At 46.3% G+C, this 17,531-nt stretch overlaps 1 protein-coding gene across 9 annotated transcripts in view; it reads right to left on the bottom strand.

The window, feature by feature from the left end:
* The window catches only part of nat8l (N-acetyltransferase 8-like), a 66,724-nt gene that overhangs the window by 41,280 nt on the left and 7,913 nt on the right, over window positions 1-17,531 (bottom strand). The window lies entirely within an intron of this gene.

Here is a 17,531-nt window from a genome sequence, read left to right as displayed (position 1 = left end):
GCCGCCCAGTGATCCCCGTACATTAACACTATCCTACACCCACTAGGGACATTTTTTTTTTACATTTACCCAGCCAATTAACCTACATACCTGTACGTCTTTGGAGTGTGGGAGGAAACCGAAGATCTCGGAGAAAACCCACGCAGGTCACGGGGAAAACGTACAAACTCCTTACAGTGCAGCACCCGTAGTCAGGATCGAACCTGAGTCTCCGGCGCTGCATTCGCTGTAAAGCAGCAACTCTACCGCTGCGCTACCGTGCCGCCCAAATGCCCAATAGTCTTTGGCATTTCCAGAATAAACTATCCAAGTCATAAGTTTTATAAGTGAGAGGAGTAACCCTTAGAGATGGGGAAATAACCCACTCATTCCTGGGATCATTCTCGAAAACCTCCTCTGGACCCTCTCCAGAACCAGCTTGACCCTCTCCAGTGCCATACCTGACAGCCAGCTCAGATATGGGGCCTAACCTCTCCTTATAACTAATACCCTCCAATCCAAGCAGCATTCCAGTAAACCTCTTCCACACCCGCAGTTTGGTTGCCCCGACACCTAGGCATCTGGCTTCCACATTGGCACACAAAGTGTTCATTGCATTGTCTCTACAGATTTGTCCATTCACAAGGTTGGCTGTGTAGTGCTGAGAACATGGGCCAACTCTGTAGTCAGAGATAGACACAAAAAGCTGGAGTAACTCAGTGGGACAGGCAGCATCTCTGGAGAGAAGGAATGGTGACATTTCGGGTCGAGACCCTTCAGACTGGTTAGGGATGAGGGAAACGAGATATAGATGGTAATGTGGAGAGATAAAGAACAATGAATGAAAGATATGCAAAATAGTAACGACGATAAGGGAAACAGGCCACTGTTAGCTATTTTCTCGGATGAAAATGAGAAGCTAGTGCGACCTGAGTGGGGGAGGGATAGAGAGAGAGGGAATGCCGGTGCCCCTGAAGTGAGAGAAATCAATATTCATACCACTGGGCTGTGTGCAAGATACATCTTCTGGATGCACTGGGACACATCCTCAGTGATGTGACCTGGGGTCATCGGGTGTTTCGGGTCTCACAACATCAGACACCCTCGCCCAGCCGGGGTTGATCAGGCCCCGACTTGCATCCCAGCAGCCACCGCCCACGGATCAGCCCTCTTAATCCAAAGCCACCTAGTGGCTTTCTCTGCGGCTTCACTTGCGGGTTGAATGGCCCTCTTCTTTGCCAGCTCCTTAATGCCCAACTGGTTGAGGACTTTGCAGAGTGAGCGACCTGCAAAGCCTCCGCGGCCCACCTCTACCCAAGCGAAATATGAGGTGCTGTTCCTCCAATTTGCCTTTAGCCTCACTCTGACAATGGAGGAGACCGAGGAGAGAAAGGTTCCTGTAGGAATGGGAAGGAGAATTAAAGTGACCGGCAGCCGGGAGATCAGGTTGGTTCAGGCGGGCTGAGCGAAGTCAGAGCCAGGGTCGAGAGTGTGGGCTTGAAACATAGAAGGTGAAATTTACCAGGTTCTGACTCCCGTCAGAGACCCAATTCACATTCCATTTAAACTACCATAAACCTCCCGTTTACTTTAAACCCACCACACTCAGTTTCTGGCTCCCGTTAAACTCACTGGCAAACTGGCATTAGTTTATTATTGCCGAAATGCAATGAAAAGCTTTTGTTTGCTTGTTATCTAGTCAGATCATACTGTACACGAGTACAGTCACGCCATTACGAAGCACAACAGGTGGTGCAAAGAGAAATAGGCAAAATAGACCAGAGTGCAGAATATAGTGTTATAGTATTATAGCGTTAGATTTACAACGACAGTGCAAATGAAAAAAAGCACAAGGGCTAGGTTGGAAGATAGGTTGAGATAGGTTGGAAGATCGGGCCTACACCCTTGCTTTATGGAAGGACTGTTCAATATTTTAAAAAAACTGGGGAGGAGCTGTGCTCGTATCTGGTTCCTGAATATACTGTCAATACATATATTATACATGTGCATTATGTAGAAAAAAGTAATATAAAGGTGCGTTGGGGAATACATCCAATAGTCCAGAAGCACCAATATCCTGACTGATTGATTTATGAGATTTCATGCTATGTTGGAACCAACTTTGGATGTATAAAAAGTCTCCTGTTGTTCAATAAGGTTTTGGCATCATGTTTGGCAAAGACTATTGAGGGTTCCTGTGCTGTACCATGTTCTATCTAACTGAATGATCTGCCCAGATTGGATATTGGACTTGAAGCCCCAACGATAAATACATTAAAAAACAAACACATTTCTTCCCTCTGGACAATAAAAGCAATTATATTGCTTCCATCTGCACATTAAAATTTAGAAAAACCGCCGATGCTGGTAAACTGAAATAAAAGCAGAATATTTTGGAAGTAGCCAGCGGATTAGGCTGCATCCGTGGGAAGGGAAATTGACGATGTTTCAGGTCGAAGATCCTTGGTTCAGAACTGATGCAACTCTTGTCCTGTCACCACTTCCTTCCCATCGTCATGGGACCCAAACAGTCTTTGCAGGTCAAGCATTTATTCACTTGCAATCTAGTGCAGAGCATTCAATTTTCACAGTGTGATCTCCTCTACAATGGAGAAACCAAACGCAGATTGGATGACCGCTTTGTGGAGTATCTGTTGCAGTCCACACAGGTGATCCTGAACTCCCCATTGCTCCCATTTTAAGTCCCCATCCCACTCACTCCCTGGCTTATCCATTCAGTTACAATGATCCATAGAGTCATACAGCATGGAAACAGGCCTGATGGCCGGACACATCCGCGCCGACCCATGGTGTCTCATCTAAGCTATGTATCTGGCCCATATCCAAACCTTTCCTATCCATGTACCAGTCCAAGTATCTTTTAAATGCTGTTATTATACCTGCCTCAACTACCTCCTCTGACAGCTCACTTCATATACCCACCACCTTCTGAAAAACTTGCTTCTCAGGTTCCTATTAAATCTTTCCCCTCTCACCTTTAACCTGTGCACTCTAGTTCTTGACGTCCCCTACCCTGCGAACATTTCGCCCAGCAATTCTCTTCATGATTTCAATGAGGCCCAACACACACTTGGGGAACTCTTCGTAACTTGATTTCAAGTCTGGCTTAGTGATCCATCTGTAATGTTAGCTTAGCTTGCTTGTTTTGTTTTCATATTTTATTTTATTTCCCTCTGAGGAGTTGAGTATAGGAGCAAAGAGGTCCTTCTACAGTTGTACCGGGCCCTGGTGAGACCGCACCTGGAGTACTGTGTGCAGTTTTGGTCCCTGAATTTGAGGAAGGATATTCTTGCTATGGAGGGCGTGCAGCGTAGGTTCACTAGGTTAATTCCCGGAATGGCGGGACTGTCGTATGTTGAAAGGCTGGAGCGATTTGGCTTGTATACACTGGAATTTAGAAGGATGAGGGGGGATCTTATTGAAACATATAAGATAATTAGGGGATTGGACACATTAGAGGCAGGAAACATGTTCCCAATGTTGGGGGAGTCCAGAACAAGGGGCCACAGTTTAAGAATAAGGGGTAGGCCATTTAGAACGGAGATGAGGAAGAACTTTTTCAGTCAGAGAGTGGTGAAGGTGTGGAATTCTCTGCCTCAGAAGGCAGTGGAGGCCAGTTCGTTGGATGCTTTCAAGAGAGAGCTGGATAGAGCTCTTAAGGATAGCGGAGTGAGGGGGTATGGGGAGAAGGCAGGAACGGGGTACTGATTGAGAGTGATCAGCCATGATCGCATTGAATGGCGGTGCTGGCTCGAAGGGCTGAATGGCCTCCTCCTGCACCTATTGTCTATTATCTATTGTTGGAGGACATGCCCACCTTGACCTGCTAGGCCAAAACACATCTGAGCAGAATTAGGCCATTTGGTCCATCAAGTCTCCTCCGCCATTCGAACATGGTTGATCTACGTATTGTTCCGTCCAAGCCCCATTCCCCTGCCTTCTCCCCGTAATCCTTGACAGCCTTACTAATCAAGAAAGTATCAATCACCGTTTTTAAACCACCCAATGACTTGGCCTCTGCAGCTGCCCGTGGCAATGAATTCCACAGTTTCACCTCCCTCTGGCTAAAGAAATTCCTCTTCATCTCCATTTTCCTGCTGCTCGTCTTCCTCTGCATCGCACACCTCCCATACCTTTTAGTCCATGTTCTCACTCTCGGACCGCTCCTATAACCCTGTATATAGATGATCCTCTTGTTAACCCCATTTTTATCCTAAGCCCCCTTCGCCGCCCCTAATGGCCATCTTTTGTATCCTTCCCAGTTCTGACCTGTAATGTGAACTCTGTTTCTCTTCCCACAGATGCAGCCTGACCTGTTGAGTATTTCCAAACTTTTTTTGTTTTTAGTTTAACCCTCCACTTGTGCACAACATATATGGCACTTAATTTTCCTGACAATCATCAGTTTTAAATTTTGCATTCCTCCTCCAGCCTCACCAGCTGTATTGAGCGAGGGGGGTTAATCTTCCTATCCCCTGTGAGATGTTCCCTCAATTGGTCCTGGGTAGCCAGCTGTCCATTTCTGTTTAAGTCGCAAATAGAAACAGAAACTGCTGGGAACACTCAGTGGGTCAGGCAGCGTCTCTGGAGAGAGAAATAAATAATGTTTCAAGTGCTGCCCTTCCTCGGAGCAGCACAGTAGCATAGCTGATCGAGCCACTGTCTCACAGCGTCAGAGACCATGGTGTATTCCTGATCTCGGGTGCTGTCAGTGTGGAGTTTGCATGTTCTCCCCATGACTCTGGGTTTCCTCAGAGTGCTATGGCTTCCTCCCACATCCCAAAGATGTGCGGGTTTGTAGGTTAAATGGATTGCCCCTAATGTGTAGGGAGTGGATGAGAATGACATAGAACACCTGTGAACAGGTGACTGATGGTCGGCACAGACTTGGTGGGCCGAAGGGCCTGGCTCCATTATATATCTGAACTAAACTGGGAAATCATGGAGCAAGTTAATGGGGGAGGGACGGATAGGATGAAAGTAATATCACTGATAGGGTGAGGCTAGGTTCACAGTGGGGATAAATCGTAGAGGCATGGTCAGTTAGATTGAGAAAAAGATGAACAAAAGCTAAGAAATAAGGGAAATTAGAGAATGAGAATATTTTTTAAAAGGAGTATAGCAGCAGGTTATGAGATATTGGGTTCAGCCAAACGTTGAGCAGATCAGGCTGTGCCAATAGAGAGGGGGAGAATTAAGCCAATATCAATGATGAATGACTGACATCAGAAATGGCCAGTCCTGGTACAGACTGAGAAAGCAACATTACGCCCCTTTGCGCTGGATTCCTGCCCCTGGGGGAAGCACATCAACGATCCCCACCATCCCTCCCATGCCCTCTTCTCACTGCTACCGTTCGGCAGTAGCTACAGAAGCCTGAAGTCCCACATCACTATTTCCCTGTAACCTGCGGTTTCTTGAACCAACCTGGACAACACACTAGGGACCATCACTTGGATTGCATTTTATTTCCTAATTGTGTTGTGCACTAATATCTTGGGGTTTTTTTTTGCACTGACACTGACTCTTGACTCTTTTCAGTCTTTGCCTTATTAATTGGAAGCAGCTCACAGAAGGTTTACTTGAATAAAACCTGGAACGGCAAATGACTGTGCATGTGCTTGTCTAAATGCCTCTTAAATGTTGCTGCACTGTGGAGCAGTGTGATCTACCAATGATATTCACGGGAATTTAGGATGAGGGGGGATCTTATTGAAACACACAATTCTTAAGGGATTGGACAGGCTAAATGCAGGAAAAATGTTACCGATGTTGGGTGAGTCCAGAACCAGGGGTTACAGTTTAAGAATAAGGGGTAGGCCATTTAGAACTGAGGTGAGGAAAAACATTTTCACCCAGAGAGTTGTGAATCTGTGGAATTCTCTGCCACAGAAGACAGTGGAGGCCAATTCACTGGATGTTTTCAAGTGAGAGTTAGATTTAGCTCTTAGGGCTAATGGAATCAAGAGATATGGGGAGAAAGCAGGAATGAGGTACTGATTTTGGATGATCAGCCATGATCATATTGAATGGAGGTGCTGGCTCGAAGGGCCGAATGGCCTACTCCTGCACTTATTATCTATGTTTCTCTGATATATAAAAAGCTACCTATCAGTAGAAACAGAAGATTAAAGAAGTTTTCCATATTCACTCCAATATTCAACATCAGTAAAAATAAAGATTATCTGCTCACATTATTGCAATGCCAAGCACAAAGTGGACAAGAGGACAAGCACAAAGCACACAAGAGGAATTCAACAGGACAAGCCGTATCTGTGGAGGGAATGGACACACAACATTTCAGATCAAGACCCTTCTTCGGACACGAAACATCATCTCTCTGTTCTCTCCACAGATACTGCCTGACCTGCTGCGTTCCTCCATCAATTCCAGCATCCGCAGTTTCTTGTGCCTCTACATTCTTGTAATGATGTTTGTGGGAATTCCGTTGCAACAGTGACTAGACTTTGTATAATTTCCCGATTAAAAAGAAGCCGTTTGGTCCTATCAAAACCATTCTCTCACCTATTTCCCTACAACCGTACAACCATCACAGCTTGGTTTGGGAACAGCTCCATCCAAGACCGCAAGAATTTGCAGAGAATTGTGGACGCAGCCCAGACCATCACACAAACCCTCCTCCCTTCCATTGACTCCATTTACACATCACGCTGCCTCGGCAAATCAAGGACGAGTCGCACCTGGCCACTCCTTCCTCCCTCTCCCATTGGGCAAGGGGTATAGAAGTGTGAAAATGCGCACCTCCAGATTCAGGGATAGTTTCTTCCCAGCTGTTATCGGGCAACTGAACCAGTTACACACAACCAGAGAGCAGTCCTACCTCAATGTAGACCCTCAGACGTCTTTGATTGGACTTTACTGGCTTTATCTTGCACTAAACTTTATTCCCTTTATCGTGTATCTGCGTACCGTGGATGGCTCGATTGTAATCATGTATTGTCTTTCCGCTGACTGGTTAGCACGCAACAAAAGCTTTTTCACTGTACCTTGGTCCATGTGACAATAAAATAAACTCAATCTCGACCCATGCTCTCCCCCACACACTGATTAATGTACCGGCCACTGGCACAAGGGGCAATTTACAGCCAATTCAGATACCAATTGGCACATGTCAGATATAGGAGGATACCAGAGGACCCAGGGAAGGTCAACGAGGTCAAAGAACATAGAACAGCACTTGGAGCCGTACAGCCGTTTCACCCCACAATCTCTGTGCTGAACATGGCACCAAATTAAACCGGTCTCTGCCTGCACGTGGTCCACATCCCGCCATTCCCTGCATATCCATGCGCCTAGCGAAAAGCTTCTTAAACATCACTATCGTAGCTGCGTCCACCGCCACCCTCACCGGCACTTTCCAGGCACCCACCACCCTGTGTGTAAAAACCTTGCTCTGCACACTCGTTAAACCTCTCCTTAACGCTGTACCCTCTCGTACTTGACTTTCCCTACGCATGAAAAAGATTCTACGCCTCTCATCACTGTATAAACATCTACCAGGTCACTCTTCAACCTCCAACACACCAGAGAAAACAATCCACGTTTGTCCAACCTCTCCTTATGGGCCATATCCTCTAATTTTAGCAGCATTCTGATAAACCTGCATCATCTCCGAAACCTCAAGTCCTTCCTGTAAGTATTCCATTTAGTCCCCAATGGTCCCCCTTTGTTCTCGGCAGACCCACTACGCCGGGCCCCTCTTTGTTCTCAGGGCAGGAAAGAATTGGGAGAAAATATAGGTTAGAAGGCTGATTAGTAGTGATGCAACCACAGAATCATACAGCCCAGGAGGAGGCCATTCGGCCCTTTATGCCCATGCTGAATCTTTGAAATTTATCCAATGAGTTACACTCCACAGAATCAAAGATTTCAATCAATTCAGCCCATCTTGTCCATGCCAACGCGATGCTAATCCCAGTATACGTTTTTTAATCAGAGAATTGACTGTAAATCAGCTTCCAGTTTTATGAAACTTTGGTTAGGCCACATTTGGAGTATTGAGTGCAGTTCTGGTCACCCCAACACACCTCAGCACTTGGGAGTCTCTTGCTCTGGACCGTCCAACCTGGCGTAGCAAGCACACCACAGGAGCCCGTGCAGCAGAGAACAGACGCACTGCAGAGGCCCAGAGGAAACGCACCGCGCGCAAGGCCCGGGCTACCTCCACTTCCACTGCAGCACCCATCCACTTGTGTCCTATGTATGGGTGTGCCTTCCGGGCCCGGATTGGCCTCACCAGTCACTTTCGGACCCACAGTCACCAATCCCCCAACTGAAAGTGAAGTCATGGTCATCGTCGAACCCGAAGGACGAACAACAACAACAACAACAGGATGTGGAGGTTCAGAGAGGCATCCTGCAGAAGTTTACTAGGATGTTGCCTGGATTAGAGGACAAACCTGGATGGTTTTCCCTGGAACATCAGAAATTGAGGAGCAACCTGATAAACATATTATTGCATTGTAAAATTATAAGAGTCATAGAGAGTCACATAGATAGACAAGAGTTTTTCTCCCAGGGTGGAAATAACAAATCTGGAATAGGGCACAGGTTTAAAGCGAGAGTGGGAATGTATAAAAGTGATTTATAAGGTGATTATTTTTTTTTACACAAAGTGGTGGGTTTGTGCAATGGTTTGCCAGGGGTTTGTTGAAAGCATTTACAACAGCAATGTTTAAGTGGAATTTGGACAGCCATATGAACAGACAGGGAGTAGAGAGATATAGTGCAAATCTCTGCCACAGAAGGTAGTTGAGGCCAGTTCATTGGCTATATTTAAGAGGGAGTTAGATGTGGCCCTTGTGGCTAAAGGGATCAGGGGGTATGGAGAGAAGGCAGGTACGGGATACTGAGTTGGATGATCAGCCATGATCATATTGCAATGGCGGTGCAGGCTCGAAGGGCCGAATGGCCTACTCCTGCACCTATTTTCTATGTTTCTATGTAAATTGCGATCATGGTCACCACACACATTGTGGGCCGTAGGGCCTGATCCTGTGCTGTCCTGTTCAACGTTCTATGTAAGTGTGGACAATGCCGATGCTAATTAACATTAATGGATCATGCTGTTTCAGTCTATTAATGAACTGGTGCAATATTCCTTCAACTTTCACAGGAATTAATGGTTTAATTATGAACGGGTTGGGAGATGCCTCAGTGCAATTCTTTATTTGTCAAGGACAGGGAAAGATCAATGGGCTCACAGAATGAATTGCCGTCATTGGCCCACTGTCTCATTGCTGTGATCTGGGTGGCATTAATCTCTGAACTTCCTTTGTCCCTGCATCTGTCTGAGTCCTTACAGCACGAGCAGCCACGTGCCCCTGGTCTCAGGGCAGTGTTAATGAAACCTCTTGCTGCCCAGAGGGCACAGGTTTAGGGTAAAGGGAGTAAGAGGTCACAGTGGCTCCATGGAGGAGATTGTTCCCCGGAGGGTGGTTGGAATCTGGAACACACTGCCTGAGGAGGTGGTGAAGGCGGAGACTCTCAGACCGTGTAGACCGAACAGGCTTTGAATTACCAAGGGATAGGCCATGGACAAAGTGTTGGCAAAAGACTTATGACGAGTTGAACAGCCTGTTCTGGGCTGTGTGTTTGCCCTCTACCTACTGCGCCGTAGAAAGCGTTTATTCGGGATGCATCACAGCCTGGTTTGGGAACAGCTCCATCCAAGACCACAAGAGGTTGCAGAGAATTATGGACGCAGCCCAGACCATCGCGCGAACCAACCTCCCTTCCATTGACTCCATTTATACCTCATGCTGCCTCGGCAAGGCTAGCAGCATAATCAAGGACGAGTCGCACCCTGGCCACTCCCTCGTCTCCCCTCTCCCATCAGGCAAAGGGTAAAGAAGTGTGAAAACACGCACTTCCAGTTTCAAGGATAGTTTCTTCCCAGCTGTTATCAGGCAACTGAACCATCCTTCCACAACCAGAGAGCAGTGCTAAACTACTATCTACCTCATTGGTGACCCTCAGACTATCTTTGATCAGAATTTACTGGCTTTATCTTAGACAATAGACAATAGGGGTAGGCCATTCGGTCCTTCGAGCCAGCACCACCATTCAATGTGATCATGGCTGATCATTCTCAATCAGTACCCCATTCCTGCCTTCTCCCCATACCCCCTGACTCCGCTATCCTTAAGAGCTCTATCTATCTCTCTCTCGAATGCAAATCATGTTATAAGGGAGTAACTACACGGTACTCCCTTATCATGAATCTGTACACTGTGAATTGCTCAATTGTAATCGTGTATTACCTTTCCGCTGACTGGTTAGCACGCAGCAAAAGTTTTTCACTGTACCTCAGTACACGTGACAATAAACTAAACTGATCTACAGTCAAATATCCTTCGGTTCCTTTCTCCAACATGTCAGACTTTCTCTTTCCTCCCTCCATCTAATCCACCTTGACCACCCTCAATAGTGACAAGTTCCATGCTACATACATATAAATAGAACAGTACAGTCCTTGGCTTTGGCCCACAATGTCTGTGCCAACATAACGCCAAGATACACTAATCTCCTCTGACTGCACATTAACTATATCATTTCATTCCATCTTTATTTATGTGACAAACTAAAATCCTCTTAAATGCCATCACATTTAGCCTAGCTTTGGATAAACAATGATTGCAGGCCGTCTCATGACTACTTTCCTTTATAACAATCTATAAATATCACACAAAACTTCTGCAAATTATTAAAATCTATTTATCGCAATCAAGCTTGTCTTTTCTGGATGAGAGAGCCCTGGTCTGATCAGCCATGCTTACACTCGTTGAAGAGGTGTGATGGTTCCCCGACAAAGCCAAGTAGTGCGCATCTCCCATTGTCTCTCACTCACTGGCATCGATGGCCCGTTGAGAGAGCAGCAACCAGTCACTAAATAGCTGTGCTTCAGAGACACACTGAGACCAAACAAGGTAAGGAAGTAGACTGGAGACACAAGAAACTGCAGATGCTGGCATCTGGAGCAACAAGCAACCTACTGGAGGAACTGAGCAGGTCAAGCAGATCTGTGGATGAAAGGAAAGGTCTACGTTTTAGGTCAGAAACCTTGCATCTGGACAGTAGATGTCCTTCCCCAAGGAATATCCTCCGTTATCAGGCTTCTGAACGATCCTTCCATAAGTAGGGTCCTGTTCCATTCACCCCTACCCCGATGAGCACATTGGTCTTTGTCTCTGGAACTGATGCATTACGATGCTGAGAACTATATTCTACACTCTTTGCTCTACCTGTTGTACTTGAGTTTGAACTGATTGTATCTATGGTATATCTCATCTGTTTGGATAGCATGCAAAAACAAAGCTTTTCACTGTACCTCGGTACATGCCACAATAATAAACTTAAGCCTTTTGAGTTTAGAGATACACCGTGGAAACGGGCCCTTCGGCCCACCGAGTCCTCACCGACCAGCAATCCCCGTACACTAATAACATCCCACACACTAGGGACAATTTACAATCTTTACCAAAGTACATCTTTGAAGTGTGGAAAGAAACCGGAGCACCCGGAGAAAACCCACACAGTCACGGGAAGAATGTACAAACTCCGTACAGACAGCACCCGTAGTCAGGATCAAACCCGGGTCACTGGCGCTGTGAGGCAGCAAATGTTGCCGCTGTGCCAACGTGCCACCCATTACCCATTAGAACATTTGTTGATGCATATTTCCTCAATTTCGGTATCATTCTTGTGAATTATTGACTCACACCAATAAGATTATTATATAGAGTCCAGGACAGTGTAACTTCAGAGATACTCTAACCAAGTGCTCAGACAAGACCAGCATTACATCTCTGCCTCTATGGTTATCTAACATTAGGTCATAAAGGTCATAAGTAATAGGAGTAGAATTAAGCCATTCGGACCATCAAGCCTACTCTGCCATTCAATCATGGCTGATCTATCTCCCCCTCCTAACCCCATTCTCTTGCCTTCTCCCCATAATCCCTGACACCCTCAGTGCATGCCATGCCTCACACCAATGCTCTCCCACAGCTCCTGACCGAGGCTCGGGCACATTACATTCAGATGACATTGCATAGAACAGCACGGGAACTGGCCCTTCAGTTCGTGCTGAACATGATGCCAAGTTAAGTTAATTTCATCTGCCCGCACGTGATTCATATCCCTCAATTTCTTGCATACCTCCTTGTGCCTACCTAAAAGCCTCTTAAATGCCACTAGCTTACCTGCCTCCACCACCACTCCTGGCAGTGTGCTCTAGGCACCCACCACTCAATGTAAAAAAACTTGCCCCTCACATCTCCTTTAAACTTTGGCCCGCTCACCCTAAAACTGTGCCCTGTAGTTGTAACGTTTCCACCCTGGGGAAAAAAAGGTTCTGACTGTCTGCCCTATCTGTGCCAAAATTCACCAGAAAGATATTACACCAAAAAGATTTATTCAACCAACATCTTTCACCTGTACAGTAACATGGTTAACCATTCCTGTTTATCGACCTGCCTGTTTCACAGGGTGTGATGCAACATCCAGTGAGGAATAGAATTCCAATCATCCAGCTAAACCATCAGTGGATGAATCTCAATTGTGAACCAGATTAACGCTCCTCACACACAATAATCCTCATGCACAATACTCCTCACCCCCGACGCCCATCACCCACAACATTTCCTCTACTCTTCCTTCACAAGACTCCACCTCCAGGAATCTTCTTTCACGACACATCATCCACCTGCAATATGCTGTCCCTCTCCCTCTCCACCACTCCCTCTCCACCACTCCCTCTCCACCCCTCCCTCTCCATCCCTCCCTCTACACCACTCCCTCTCCATCCCTCCCTCTCCATCCCTCCCTCTCCACCACTCCCTCTCCATCCCTCCCTCTCCATCCCTCCCTCTCCACCACTCCCTCTCCATCCCTCCCTCTCCACCACTCCCTCCCCACCACTCCCTCTCCATTCCTCCTCTCCAACATTCCCTCCGTCCCTCCCTCTCCACCACTCCCTCTCCACCACTCCCTCTCCACCACTCCTTCTCCACCCCTTCCTCTACACCACTCCCTCTCCACCACTCCTTCTCCACCCCTCCCTCTCCATCCCTCCCTGTCCACCATTCCCTCCATCCCTCCTTCTCCATCCCTCCCTCTCCACTCCTCCCTCTCTTCCTCTCAGTTTCTCTCCACTGATGCTGCCTGATCTCTTGGCTGTTCTCGGCACTTTCTGTTCACATTGCACACCACCTACACACCTCTCGAGTCACTGGCAACAATAATCACCGTCAGTTTACACCATGGCCTGGTTCAGCGACTCAAACACCCAGGAACAGGGTAGTTAACAGAGAGTGGTCGACACAATTCCTGGTCCATCACGGTTACTGACCTCCCCGCCATCGAAGGGATCTACAGGAGGAGCTGCTGCAAATGGGCAGCCGGCATCATGAAAGACCTTCCCCAGCCTGGCCACCCTCTCAATAGACAATAGACAATAGGTGCAGGAGGAGGCCATATGGCCCTTCGAGCCAGCACCGCCATTCAATGTGATCATGGCTGATCATTCTCAATCAGTATCCCTGTCATTTCACTCTTACCATGGGGACGATGATACAGAAGCCTGAAACACATGACATCCAGGTTCAAGAACAGCCTCAGCCCAGCAACCTCTTCAACACTGCGCCACACTGACCTCAGCATCTATGATCTTCTGAGGACTGTGTCTTAGGTTGCTCCTGGGACTATGTTTCTTTTGCACTATTATGGTTACCCAGTATTATGGTTCTTGATTTTTTGTACTTCTGATCATTGCATGTTATCTGTGTGTGATTACGTTGGCAGGTCTGTTAAGCTGCAGCAAGTTAAGAGTTTCATTCTTCCACTGTTGGCACATACGACTATTAAACCCTTTTGGTTCGTAATCACTTAATCACTGTTACTGATAATCTAACGCGATACAGCTCATAATGAACAGGACCACCAAAGGGGTTTCACAGCTGGTCTGTTCTCAAGGTGCCTGCATGGCCTGAAGAACAGAGCTTACACCTGCTCCGTACTTTAAAATAGTTGAATCTATAAATGACACAGTACAGATTGGCTGCTGTCTTCACAGCAAGTCAGGATGTACTACCTTCCAGTACAGGTGTTGGTAACAATGCATGAGTGAGAAAGTGTGGCACGAAACAAGTGTGAATATCACAGCCGGCACGCAGTGCAGATAGATGATTAACATCCAGAGTTGCTTGCAGCAAATAATGATGAAATTCCAGAAAAACCAACAAGGTGTAGACTTTTAGACTTTAGAGATACAACGTGGAAACAGGCCCTTTGGCCCAACGGGTCCGCACCGACCAGCGATCACCTCATAGCACTATCCTATACACTTGGGATAATTTACAATGATGGTAACTGTAGGTAGAGAACATATTGACTGGTTGCATCATGGCCTGACCCGAATGCCCAGGAATGAAGAAGATTGAAGAAGGTAGTGAACATCATGGGTACTGACCTGAAGGGATCTACAAGAGGCGCTGCCTCAAAAAGGCAGCCAGCATCATCAAACTCACCAGCCTGGCCATACTGTCATTTCACCTCATGCCATCGGGAAGAAGGTACAGGAGCCTGAAAACTGTAACTTCCAGATTCAGGAACAACTTCTTCCCAACAACCATCAGGCTGTTGAACACCACAACCTCCAATCAAACTCTGAACTACGAACTGCCTTGATTGCACGAGGGACTTGAGGGGGCATTGTTTTTTTCATCTTTGCACTATTGTTTGTTTTTATATGTTGAACTTCTTTTTGTTGTTTGCCGTGATATCTACTGAGTACCATGTTTACATTTCATGTTGTGCTGCTGCAAGTAAGAATTTCATTTTTCCGTTTCGGGACCTAAGACAATAAAATATTATTGACTCTTGAAGATATTCCAATATTCCAAATGCAAAAGGGCAGGACAATGGGCCTTTACGGTCAAGATGAAGCTGGAAATCTGGCAACTCATTGTGTACTGCCACAGAAGAAATCTACTCGGTTTACACTATTTTACTGGACTGCAAAACAAAGCTTTTCACTGTATCTCGACACATGTAACAATGGCACAGTTTTTGCCACGGTTGTTTGTTATGTTTAATTTAAATACGCTGTTAACCTTTCAGTGGAGGTATAGAAATATAGAAATATAGAAAATAGGCCATTCGGCCCTTCGAGCCTGCACCACGATTATTCAATATGATCATGGTTGATCATCCAGAATCAGTACCCCGTTCCGGCTTTTTACCCATATCCTTTGATTCCCTTAGCCCTAAGAGCTAGCAACCCAACGGTATGAATAGTGACTTCTCTAACTTCAAGTAGCCCTTGCTTTCCCTCTCTACATCCCTCCCCTATCCTAATTCTCCGACCAATCTGACTGTCCTGATTAAATGTTAACTTTATATGCCTCGTTTGTCACCTTCCCCTAGCTAACAATGAACTATTCTACATTTTCCTTGAACTCCATCCCCTTTGATGTCTTGTTTTCACACCTTACCTTTCTACATCTCTGTGTCTCCCTCTCCCCTGAGTCTGAAGAAGGGTCTCGACCAGACGTCACCCATTCCTTCTCTCCAGAGTCTGTCCCGCTGAGCTACTCCAGCACCTGGTGTCTATCTTGACTGTGCTAAATGTGGGCAATGTTACCATGGACTAAGTGGATAAAGTGATGGGGAAGAGAGATCAGGTGGGAGGAGGGGGGAGGGGTGGGGGGCGCGGGGGGAGAGAAACATGACTGATGGTCTAGACTACCCCAGCCAAACCTGGCAACTAGAATTCTCCCCCACAACATTCACTACTGCTCACACTCTAACCAGCCGTCAAAACTGACAAATATACAATCATTAAACCCGTTGCCCCAAAAGATACGATTGAATTCATCTGACAAACAATACTACAATAGCAAACAAAATATAAAGAAACATTTCTGATTTTCTTCCGACCTAAAAGTTAACAAGATGAACGATTGCACTTGTCCACTTGAGTGGAACGTTGGATTGAGGGAATATGTTAATAGCGGCTGGTTCTTCATAAAATATTCCTAATGTTATCACAGTGAAAGGGACAGAGAGCTTTGTCCTGTAAATAGGGCAGACTGTTGACTTATTAAATATTGACAGGGTTTGAAAGGTAAAACCTGGGTTTCTATCCTTCACCTTCCCCGCCCGACCACAAAATTCTCTGCCTCAGAAGGCAGTGGAGGCCAATTCTCTGAATGCATTCAAGAGAGAGCTAGATAGAGCTCTTAAGGATAGCGGAGTCAGGGGGTATGGGGAGAAGGCAGGAACGGGGTACTGATTGAGAATGATCAGCCATGATCACATTGAATGGTGGTGCTGGCTCGAAGGGCCGTATGGCCTCCTCCTGCACCTATTGTCTATTGTCTAAAATGAGGAGATTCTGCTAAGGATTGTTCACGACTTGAAAGGGTTGAGGAAAGTCAGGGTCAATGGGGAATAATGTGGGGGGAATGTGAGGTTCCAACCTAGCAGGAGGAAGAGCAACATAAAATACAATTCGAAGAGTTGAACGTTCTAAGAAACGTTCTAAGAAGGCAGGAGAATGGGGTTGAGAGGGAAAGTTAGATCAGCCATGATTGAATGGTGGAGTAAGCTCGATGGGTCGAATGGCTTAATTCTGCTCCGATGACTTATGAACTAGGAGCGCAGGCAGGTGGGTGCAAATGACTAGGAATGCAATGGGAATGTTGGCCTATAAAAAGCAGGGTCTGGAACACAAAAGTCGGGTCAACCTGTGAAAATTCTTCAGGGAATGTCGGCCACACCTGCAGTCCAGGTGCGGTTTACAGGTTTGGTTTTCTTACTTGATACCTCAATAAAGGGGGCCTTATTGAACCTCACCGAATAGTGCAAGGCCTGGATAGAGTAGATGTGGAGAGGATGTTTCCACTTTTGGGAGAGTCTAGGACCAGAGGGCGCAGCCTCAGAATAAAAGGAGGTACCTTTAGAATGGAGAAGAGGAGGATTTCTTTCGCCAGAATCTGTGGAATTCATTGCCACAGACCGCTGTGGAGGCCGTTGTTGGGTATTTTAAAAGTGGTGATTGATAAGTTCTTGATCAGTATGGGCATTAAAGGTTATGGGGAGAAGGCAGGAGAATGGGGTTGATAAGAAGGAAAAATAGATCAGCCGATTCAATGGCGGAGCAGACCTGATGAGCCGAATGGCCTGCTTGTGTTCCTATGTCTGATGGCATTATGATCTTATTGAGATAAGGATTCTGAAGAGTAGATGCAGAGAGGATGTTTTGCCCTCACAAGGGACATGTAGGAGCAGCGGGTGCAGTTTCAAAATAAGGGGTTGTCCATGAAAGACTCAAAGAAGGAAAAATGTCTTCTCTTGTGAAGCTTTGGAATGTTTTTAACTAAGAAAGCTGGTACACATGGAGACATTAAAGAAACCAAAGGGTGAGGGTCTTTGTCTGTAGAAGAGTCAAGAATTACGAGGATCTGGCAACAACGAGGGGTCTGGGATTAGACTGTCAGCTTTGAGAA

Source organism: Rhinoraja longicauda, chromosome 3, assembly GCF_053455715.1.
Source record: "Rhinoraja longicauda isolate Sanriku21f chromosome 3, sRhiLon1.1, whole genome shotgun sequence".
Classification (NCBI taxonomy): Eukaryota; Metazoa; Chordata; class Chondrichthyes; order Rajiformes; family Arhynchobatidae; genus Rhinoraja; species Rhinoraja longicauda.
This window is presented reverse-complemented; position numbering and strand designations above follow the sequence as displayed.